The 11,390-nt window shown below is 33.3% G+C and overlaps 2 pseudogenes; one reads left to right on the forward strand and one right to left on the reverse strand.

Annotated features, from left to right (window-relative positions):
* The first annotated feature begins 721 nt into the window (after nt 1-721).
* LOC120139063 lies at nt 722-1,860 on the forward strand (annotated as a pseudogene).
* A 1,787-nt stretch (nt 1,861-3,647) lies between these two features.
* On the reverse strand, nt 3,648-6,078 carry LOC120139041 (annotated as a pseudogene).
* Between the last annotated feature and the right edge of the window lie 5,312 nt (nt 6,079-11,390).

The following is an 11,390-nucleotide window of genomic DNA, read 5'->3' on the forward strand; positions in this document are numbered from 1 at the left end:
GATGCTAAAGTGTTACTTGTCAGTTATGTTCCGGCAGGTTGTCAGATTATAGACGGTCTCACAAAACCTTTGCCTAAAGTTGCGTTTGAAGTATTCAGGGACAAGGTCTGTGTCCTACCTTGTTAACGCAAGAGGAACAAGAAGTAGAGAAAAATATTGGAATAGTTAATTGTACGTGCTTAATAAGTTGTTAAGCTGTTAGAGTTGGTTAGCTGAGTAGTTAAAGTTATCTATACGATTAGACTAGCTATGTAAAGCTTTTATAAAATCAGTGTACTTATATTCAGAAGAAAGTCAAGAAATATAATCATTACTTTTCCATTTCTCTTTTATATTTTCTTCAATATTCCAAGAATATTGATATATGCAGCTGTGGATCTTGTGGGTACACTTTGAACTTGGCTTCATCCAACCGAATCACCTCCAGTATAGGCTCTGAGTATCACGAATCTGTAAAGAAGGGTCTTATCTCCTTCTGTCTGTTGATCTTAGTCGATTCACGAAAGTTGATTAGGTACATTGTTTTCCTGTCTGTTGGGGCCGATATCGCTTAAAAGCTAAACTACTTTGCCATAAATGTGGGGTTCATATAGGGTACGGGTACGGAGATGTGCCTGCTCTCTGGTTTTGACTCTCCCGACTCATTTGGCGCCGCTTATAAAAAAGTTTACCATAAAGATCCGAGCTTTACAGCCTTCAGAAGAGAGCTAACAAGGTTGACATGGTGGGCGGCGCTACTTCGATTATGCTCCTACCTGATGATTGCCTCTGTTCTATTTTCAATTTTCTCTGGTGTACGACTGACAGAGAATCATTTGGCCTAACTTGCCACCGTTGGCTCAATATTCAAAACTTGCAACGTCGGTCATTACAATTTCCATTTCGTTTCAGTAGGGTTGGCCCTTCCTCGTTATCTCAAAGCTGTACCGATATCAGCTCATTCCATTTTCACAGGATTCTCACCCGTTTTCAGCATTTAGAGTACTTACCCCTTTCCGGTTGCACAGAGATAACGGATGCTGCCCTAAACTACTTGAAGCCCTATGGTTCAAGATTGCAAACCCTATGTCTGGACAGTTGTTTAAGAATAAGCAAGTATGGGATTTCCCTTGTTGGTGTTGGTTGCCCCTCCTTGACTACTATAAGTCTTTATCGATTGAACATTGATGATACTGGACTCAAAGCTTTAGCAAATTCTTGCTCGGCTTTGAAGCGTGTGAATCTTTCTTATTGCCTACATATTTCTGACTCTGGGTTGAGTGCTCTTTGTCAAGGATGCCGTGAGCTTCAAGCGATTAAGATATCCCGATTGCAGGGGTGTAAGTGGTGTTGGCTTAAGAGGTTTTTCATTAACGCTGGTTTACATTGATGCTGAGTGTTGTAGTCTTGAACCCGAGGGAATAATATCCATCGTGTGGGCTTAAGCTTTTGAACATCGCGCGTTTAAGGTACTCAAACTTCAGAAATGGATTGGAAGCAATCGGGAATGGATTTGCGGTGGGGCTTAAAATCCTCAGCTTTCGATTTTGTAGAAGTGTTACCGATGCTTTTGTTGTTGCACTCGCAAAAGGGTGTCCGCAACTCCAGGAGTGGAACCTGGCATGGTGTCATGAGGTTAGGGTTCGTGGATGGGCTTCCATTGGATCAAACTGCCATAATTTAGAGAAACTCCACGTGAACGGATGTGGGAACTTATGTGATCAAGGGTTGCAGGCTCTGAGAGAAGGGTGCAAAGAACATGATGAAATAGAAGAATTTGATGTTAACTTGAGACAAATTTCAGGCTGCATGAGGCATTGCTTAGGTTTTGTTGTTTTTATCTGTTGCATTCAGTTAGGACAAGATATCAAGAAAATATAGTTAGCAGATAACCTTATGCTACCCCACTTGTGTTTTGGCCTATCAGAGGCCCACTCTGCACCACTTTCATTATTCTCAATTATTATGTTTTGTTTTTGGAAGGTTGTGTTTGCTTATTCTATATTTTATTTTTGTTTCTTGTCCCCGAATCCATTTTTTTTACGTTGAATCAAAGTTCTATGTGATGTGTTCTTATAGCTAAAGAAAGAACAAACAGCTCAAGTTAAAGGGTATCTTTATCAAGGGCAAACAGAACATGGTTTGATTCGTAAAAATCGAAAATATTTTAAATTTTGAGTTAATAGAATTGAGTAACCGGATTCCATAATTTAATTTGAATTTTTTCGATTTTTTAAGTTTGAGTCTAATTCAATTTTTATAATTCAAATACCCAAAAAATTGATTAATAAATTAATGTATATACTCGTTGGATTATAGTCAATTTTGAAAATCAACAAATTAATCATTCTCAATAAAAAAAAACTCAAAATAATCGTTAAATTTTAAAAAACATATATAAAATCATTTCCATAAATTTATATATATAAAAGTATGCTTTAGAAATATATATATATACTTCCCATACACATTCATTAAATTTCTAAAATAGTCTTAAAACAAATTAAGTTATATAATAACTAATTCTTAAATTAATTAAAATTTTGATATGTTTAAACAATTAACAAGTAAATTATCCAATCAGGTCAATTATAAAAATCTTTTCATAAATTTATAAACATATAAACAAATTATCAAGATATATATAATTTTGAATTTCATCAAAATTTTAAAATGCTATCAAAATAAATTTAAAGGGTAAATTTATGAATAGTCCCCATTATTTTCGGTATAATCGAATTTGATCACTGGTTCAAAAATTAAGTGCGCTTGGCCTCTTGCGTTATTGATTTTATATATATTAATCCCTCATTCGTTAACTTTCGATAACTCATTAACAAAAATATTACATGGTAATTTAAAAATAAAAATATCCACGTGTCCCACATGCATTTTTCTTCTTATTCTTCTTTTTGTAGCAAGGACCTTTCTGTTTACAAACAACAAAACCTCTATTGACTCGACCTTTTGAAGAAAAAACATGGTCTCCTTTAAAGGTTTCGAGAGCTCTTGCTCGTACTTAGTCAGTGGATTTGTTTTTAAATTTTGTCACATAAATTTAAACTGTATGACCGATAACGTAAGAAACAAAACACACTCAATATTTGAACTCACGATCAAAGTCGATCAGACGAAAAATAAAGAGGTTTGTTCATATAGTTTACCCATAAATTATATATAATTAATTCTTGAATTAATTAAATTTTAATAGATTTAAACATTAAACAAGTAAATTATCAAACCTAGTAAATTATATTTTTTGTTCATAAATTTATAATATATATATATATATATAATTCCCATAAATTTTCATTAGAATTTTAAAATATTCTCGAAACAAATTAATTATAAAATAATTAACTTAAAATAAAAAATTTTAACAGACTTAAACAACAAATAGATAATCAAACCTGATTAGCATATTAAATTTTCTTTTTTTATTTTAATTTGAATTGTGAACAAAATTTAAGCTTGATCAATTCAATTATTCTTTAACTCGAATAATTTAATCGGCTCAATTTTTCTAAAATTTAACTAAAAATTAAATAAATTTAAATGATAAAATAAAACTCAATCTTCTCACTAGACTCAAGTCAATCAAATACAACTCACCAAAGATCACTGTAACTTCCCTTGTTTTAGATCACTGTGACTTCCCTTGTTTTTAAAAGAAAAATCTACTTTTATAAACTTCACATTCAAGATCCATATGAGCACATTTGATGGTTATTATTATCTCTTTTTTAACAGTAGCGGAATACTTGCTATATTTCGACAACTGCAGAAAAAACTTTGGTCACATTCTTCATATGAGCCCCACCTAGGCATCATCAAGCAGGTAGTAACTGGTGCTAGAAGCTGCATCTGTCTCCTCTGTGCTGTGGCTACGCCCTTTTGAATTTCAGGTCAATCTCGAATTGTTGATCGTCATACTAATTTTCTCCCCATACATTGTCCCATGCACCACTTGGAGCAGCCTTTGGCCCCTCAATAAAGTTTTGGTTCCCATGAGGATTATGGGTCCTGGAACTCCAGGAGGACCTGGTTGATTAAGCTTTCGGGTTTTCGTTTTGATTCCCAGCAGTCTTAACACAAATCTAGCCAACTCTCCGTACAACAGTCCCCCACGATCGAAAAGCTGCAAATATCGATGCCATGAGTCAACAGTAATAAATTTCACTCATGAATACGGTAGTGGTATATTCATCTATTATTATATATGAAAATCAACTCCAATTTGATAGATAATTCTACATCAAGTTTGGAGAAATGGGGAGTTAAACAAGCAAAAGCAGCACCTGAAGAAGGGCGGTCATAAACATATGGAATGCTTGTGTATTCTGGTCTATCAAATAGATACCCGACCAAAGAAGTTAACAACACCTTGCATCTGCAATCAGTAAAGGAAGCAATTATCACAATGACTCAGTGAAATTGCAGCTTGGGAAAGCAAATTCACACAAAGGTATAGATTTGTAAGTATATGTCATGCAAAAGTGGCCCCAAATCTAAAGGATAAATTCTCTCTTTTTTAGTGCACACAATTCCTTCGAACCTTATATTCCTAAATAAATCAGCTCACAGTAACCTAGAATCTAAACAGAATGTCAAAAATGTAAGAGTTAAATAACCGCCCTCAATTGTTTCTGACATTTTAGAGTTAAAGACGAGTCACAATGGATATGCACTCCATCAAGATTCTGAGCAACCTTGAACCAAGCCAGAAATGCTACTTCTACCTGATGCCACCTCTCCACATGTATATTTAGATTTTTAGAAAATGACAGTGAAATGATGAAATACATGAATATTTCCTAGAGTGCATAACTGCATATTTTGACCTAAGGAACGAGCAAGCGAAAGAATAGGAGTCAATAACTAAAGGTGGAGGGCTTCCATTACCACTAGGATCGAACATTCTAAGTAACAGATGATATTGTTTACATTTAATCAGATAAAAATTGAAAGAGAAAACAAGATTCAAGATAAATTACCACGCGGAGGAAGGATATCCAAAAGCCTGGTGGGGATGGGGGAGCACCAAAAGGAATATTTGGATCTTGCTCACCATATGTACCCATGCCCATCCCATAACCACCCATTGGACCCCCAAAGCCACCTAGACCACCGCCATACATTCCAGAGTTCCCATATAGACCGCCATAACCTCCTCTATACATGTTGTTGCCATACAATCCACCGCCTTATGACCCTAATCCACCACCATATGAACCTACTCCACCAGCATACGACGAACCATACATTCCTGAACCATACCCTGAGTTGTAGTTTAAGGCAGAACCATAACCTGCATTAAACACCAAATTAGACAAGCTCCACAATAAGTAATCGTCAATATTGTAATAGATGAATGAACTCTTTACCTCCATAAGTGCTTCCGTAATTCTGTTGCTCCCAAGACCTGCTGGGTAAAGGCCTACCAACAACATTTCTATTCACAGCAGCAGTCGCATCAGCAGTTGAAACAATTTCACCTGGTCTAGCTGTTCCGGATGCCTCGACCACATCACTTGTGCTGCCCGGCGATGGTGGCTTAAAGGGTCCGGAACCAGCCGTGCCCCCGGCTTGCTCCCACGGTTTAGGTGGAGATCCACCTGTAGCTGCGTTGGAAAATGTCAATTGCAATCAAATTGCACAAAACAAAACAAAAGGGAAAAAAAGATCATTGCAATAATTATATTTGTTAACACCCAATCCATGTTAATTATCCTTCAATTTCTTGACCTAATTCTATCATCTAAAAAAGCGCAAGGAAAACCCATAATTTGAAATACAAATTAAACGGATTTTTAATTTCCCGTTACAAAACCACCAATCGAGCAGAAACAGCAAAACAAATCAAACAATAATAAGAATTGAAAGCCCTATAATATATAGTTCTAAATCGAATTGATCAATCTTTGAAAACACGATGATAAAACCTAACAAAGATCAAAAGAATAAAGAAAATGAAGAAATCGGACCTGCTTGTTGGGAATTAGAATCCATGGATTCTGGGTCAGATCAATTGATGAAGTAATTTGAGGACAGCGTTATTGCGCCTCGGACAAGAAAAAAGAATAAACACCGACAACTTTTGCGTATTAATTCATTTACCCCTATTTTTTGGGCCACTCACTATCATTTATCTTTGTTTTTTGTTTTTTAGTTGGTCTTGGTTTAGTTAATTATATTGTGCAAACTACGTTAGATATCACAAAACTTTAAATAGTATATCTTTTATATTATTAATTTTTTAATTATTTTGATTATAGTTTTGAATTTTAATTTTGACTTAAATTATATCAGTAACAGCACGATAATTTAAAAGGATTTTTTCATCACTATAATGACATTAAATCTGACATCATTTTAGTTTACTTTTTATTTTGTTTTTTGAAATGATGTTATTTTAAATATTAAATTTAAGAGTGTATCAATTTTGACATTAATATTATAAATAATTCATTTTAAAGTATCATATCTTTTCAGTTGTAGCTGACGATTTATCGACCATCATTTGCGACAAATCATTTAAACTTATTTTCACCTATGCCAACCTCTCATGACTCCTCTTGCCCTCATATTTTCCATCCGCTTTGGCCTATCCCACCCTTGTTAATCCATCACTTAGGACGTCTTTGGTTCGAGGTATATGGGATTATTGAGGGAATGAAATATTCATTTCTCCGTTTGGTTTGCCGGTAATTCTATTTTTGATAATCTTTTATTTCCTAAAATGGATTTTTTGGGGTATATTATTGAGAATGTGATTACCCATTTCCTTAGGTATTGTTGGATTAGCGGTTTTTTAGACTAAAATGCCCTTAATTGTTTCCCAAAAATATCATCCTTATGTCGTTGAATAATAAAAATTCTACGAAAGTTATATTACAAATTTATCCTTAAACTATTTTAGATTTACAAAAGAAGTATATAATTAAAATTTTATATGAGGTTCAGGGGTTAAAATAAAATTTTACCCTTTCATTAAACATGTTAATCTTTTCAATTTTGTAAAAAAAATTATATAAATTTTATGAATTTAAAATTTTTAAAGAAAATATATAAATTAATTATAGTAATATTATAGTAGAATTCAACTTGTTAAAAACAAATATATAATAAGGATAATTTGATAAAATATACATTATAATAATCTTTTATTCTTTTAACCAAACACTGTAATCTTACATTCCTGTTAAACCAACGAAATACAAAATACAACATTCACCGTAAGCATATTCCCTGGTAATCTTTTATTCTCACTGGTAATCTTACATTCCGTGAACCAAATACACCTTTATTGTTATTTTAAATCATAGATAATTTTGTAATTTTTTAAAATAAGAAAACTCAACCAAGAAAATCTTACGATCAGGACTAATTGCATATGTTACACAAAATGTTGTGCAAGTGTAAAAGAAATAAAATTTGGTCCGCGGCCTCCCCGTCTGACGGGTCTACACCTCCTTTAAATGCTTGATTTTGGTGCATTAGTTGAATAAAAAAAGCTTGAATTCTACACCTCGTTTAAAATGCTTGATTTTGGTGCATTAGTTGAATAAAAAAAGCTTGAATTCTACACCTCGTTTAAAATGCTGATTTTGGTGCACTACTTAAAAAAAGCTCATTAGTGTCCTTGATTTGTAACAAAAATATCATTCAACCGTTAGTTTTCATTTTTTAAGTCATAAAAATCTGATATGATACGTTAATTTTTTAATTTATTTTTATATATTTTTTACATAGATATTTTAATTAAGAAAAAATATTACATTCAAAGTAAATGTCGAGATTCGAACCTATATAAGATTAAACAATAAAAATATCTTTAACAACATGCACATTCTTTAGTTAATTTTTAATTTGATTTCTTTTATTTTTCAAATCATCATAAGATTTCTACCGATCGGAGGCTATCTTTAGATTGCCCTGAATAATTTTTACTTTCTCCTCCATTTATTTAATCAACTCTGACCCAACTAGGTCTCGGTCTTTTATTTCTGTCGAAACAGTCTTTTTCTCAAGATGCGAGATTTTAAAAACAAACCATTTTTAATTATTCTCTCTTGATTAATTTTAATTAAAAGTGAATATGATTTTAAAAACCTCTCGTTTCAAAAATTTTGAAATTCTATTACGATAAAAAACATACGGTTTGAGGATCACCACCAATATTGATTAGGGTGTGATTGGGCACCCAAAACGTTGTCTTTTAAATAAAATTAATTTTAATTAAAACAACAAATTGAAGTCTGCGTTACCAAAAATGTTCGGGAGTTACGCGTAGGGAAGGATTAGCACCTCCACAACGAGCTAAATCGATACCTAGTCGATTAATTAATGTCTTTGCAATGAAATTTATAAGTTTGACTTTAATTTGAATTATGATCCAAAAAATAACAAAGAAGTAAATTTTATAATATTTAAAAGCACCAAAATAGATTAAATTAAAATTACCAAGCCTTTAGAAAGATAAAGAATATTCGATTATTTAAAAATATCGAGACCAGATCTTATATGAGTTCTAACAACCTTTTCTCGACAAATTTAAATAGTCGAACATTTTTTTCTTTCGTTCCCAAATTTTAAAGTCATTTTTAGGTGTACTAATGAGATACACTTCTAATTTGAAATCGTCAAAAACGGATATCTAATACATTAAGACAACCCACTTAAAACAATTTTAAATTAAAAGGATATTACTCTTAATCCAATTATGTAACAATGTCGAGTTATGCACATGAGGATATTATACAAATTATGCAAAAAGGATGTCATGCAAAAGTTAATTAAACAAATATTATGATTAAAAATATCATGTAACATTCGATCTAAATAAATGACTAGTCCGATATGCACACAAATGAATAAAATGGAACTTAAATTAAACATTATACTATCTCCTCTAAATTAAATGTGTGAAGTTTAAACATGCGTAATCATAGCATCTAAATATAGCATGTAATAAATATCCCCAATGCAAATTCACATAATTATTAAAAAGGAATATTCATGTACATGATATTTACTCAAGTATATTAAAGTCAAACTTAAACCTAATTATAATATATATATATATATATATATATATATATATGTATATTTACATGCATTTGTATCTTAAACATGCATCAATGAATTTACGTATAAAAGATTACAAGCATTGAAACCATAAAAAAACAACTCGCAGGGGATCAAGCAAAAACTTTTAAAGTAATAGGCCAGAAACACAACATGCAAATTCGATTAAACAAACCAATAGACTAAAATAGAACATGCAAAATTCGAAGGCCAAATATGTAAACGAAAGAAAATAAATACATTAGCATTCAGGACCAAAATCAAATGCGCAAAATATAAAGACCAAATTACAAATATAAAAGACTCATTCTAAGACAAAAATGAATGGTAAACGAATATTAAAGGACCCAAAGACTAAATAGCCATTCACAAATGAAAAACCCTAAGCCTCCTAAACGACACCATTTCATCAAGCTAATATAAAATATTTGGGTACATTAAACCCTAGCCTCACTTTTCATTTTTCAGCCATTTTTGCTCTCCTCTCTTCCCCATCTTTATTTCTTCTTCATGGTTCTTCACAGATTTAACACCACTATCGGAGAAACCGAAACAAACCTTAAACCAGCCTTACCACCTTGGTGTTCTATCTAGACCACAAACCCAAGGACAAAGTTCACTAAATCATTCCCTAAATGTCGTGCATGACCCTCGACCCTTCGTGTACTTCCATTTCCAATGACCTACTACGGCGGGCCTCTTCTTTAATGTAAACATTTACCTATCTTCTTTTTCTAAACCCTTAAGTCAACCTATAGAGGATAAAAAACAACCCCTACCTCTCGAAATCAAACCACGACCACTCACCTCTCGATCCTTGAGGACCACCACTCCGGCCATGGGAGCCCGCAACACTAAGGTAAGAACCTTAACCCTTATCCATTTCTGTTTTTATTTTCGAAGTCCCGATGGATGAAGACTAAACTAAAAATTGATGTGCAAGGATTAGAAAAACTCACGCATCTTCCTACCTCCGACAATGATGATACTTCGGCAAAGGGACCCTAAGGTCCGACTCATTTACCTCGACTACTCCTATGCCCGAAGGTAAACCCAACCTACCTAGTTTTTTAGTTTCGTTTTTGCTTTGAAAGCTATTAAACAAATGAAGAAAATGTGACAGTAAATGATAATGAGGAAAAAACCTTGCATGAATAGTATTGCTTTGCACTGCTTTGATTCTTTAAAAAGAGAGATCCATGTTTGTATTAATCTTTGAATGTGAGGAAAAAACCTCGTTTACACACCGTTCTTCTTTCAAATAGGTTAGCAAAAGCTTCCCCTTTACAAATTGTTTCCCCCTTCCAATACTGAGAGCTCCCTCTAAATGTAATGCTCCCCCTAGTGTATTTATATTTGCCGATTAATGGTCATTCCACAGGTGCCTGAATATTGGTAGGTAACATACCCATTTTCCAGGATTTGATTTGGTTTAGTGGATTTATAGTGGATGGATAATTTGGATGATAATATTTTTTATTGATATGGTGGCCTTTGACGTAGGTGATGATACACAGTGGCTCGGAGGCTCGTTGGTGATGCTTCACGTGGGAACTGAAAATGGCAGAGTATGGTATGCCTGGAACCAGGTCAGGTCAAGTTGCTAGGTTGGATTGGCTTTGTGGGCTCGGTCTTGGGTTCAGGATTTGTTGGGCTGACATGTAAAGCCTGTAAGAGAAATAAAAAATAAAAATATTAATAATAAGTAATAACATAAAAACGGGACGAAAAATGAGTGTCGACATGTTCAAACCAATTAATGTGTTCAACACTTTCTCCCATACAAAGCTTCATAGGGGGCCATCTTAATACTTGATTGGTAAATGTTATTATAAGCAAATTCCACTAAAGGAAAATACCTTTCCCATGATCCTTTAAACTCAATCACATATTCCCTTAGCATATCCTCAAGTATCTGGATAGCTCGTTCTGACTGCTCATCTATATGCCTATGAAAATCTGTGTTGAAGTACAATCGAGTACCCAATGCCTCATGTACGACTTCCAGAATGTTGAAGTAAACCTTGGTCTCATCAGTACTATTGATATAGGCACTACATACAGTGTGACTATTTTTTATATAGAACTCTACATACTTATCCATCGAGTACTCTACTCAAACTGGAATAAATGAAATGTCTTGTTAAATTGATCTATAATTACCCATATGGAGTCCTTTTTACCTGGTGATAAAGGTAACCCTAAAAAAATCCATGGTAACTCGCTCCCATTTCCACTCAGGAATGGATATCAGTTGAAGCAATCCAAAGGGTACTTGATGCTCAGCTTTCACTTATTGACATGTCAAACATTTTACCACAAAC

The sequence above is a fragment of the Hibiscus syriacus genome, unplaced genomic scaffold (genome assembly GCF_006381635.1).
Source record: "Hibiscus syriacus cultivar Baekdansim isolate YM2019G1 unplaced genomic scaffold, ASM638163v2 tig00110721_pilon, whole genome shotgun sequence".
Taxonomy (NCBI): domain Eukaryota; kingdom Viridiplantae; phylum Streptophyta; class Magnoliopsida; order Malvales; family Malvaceae; genus Hibiscus; species Hibiscus syriacus.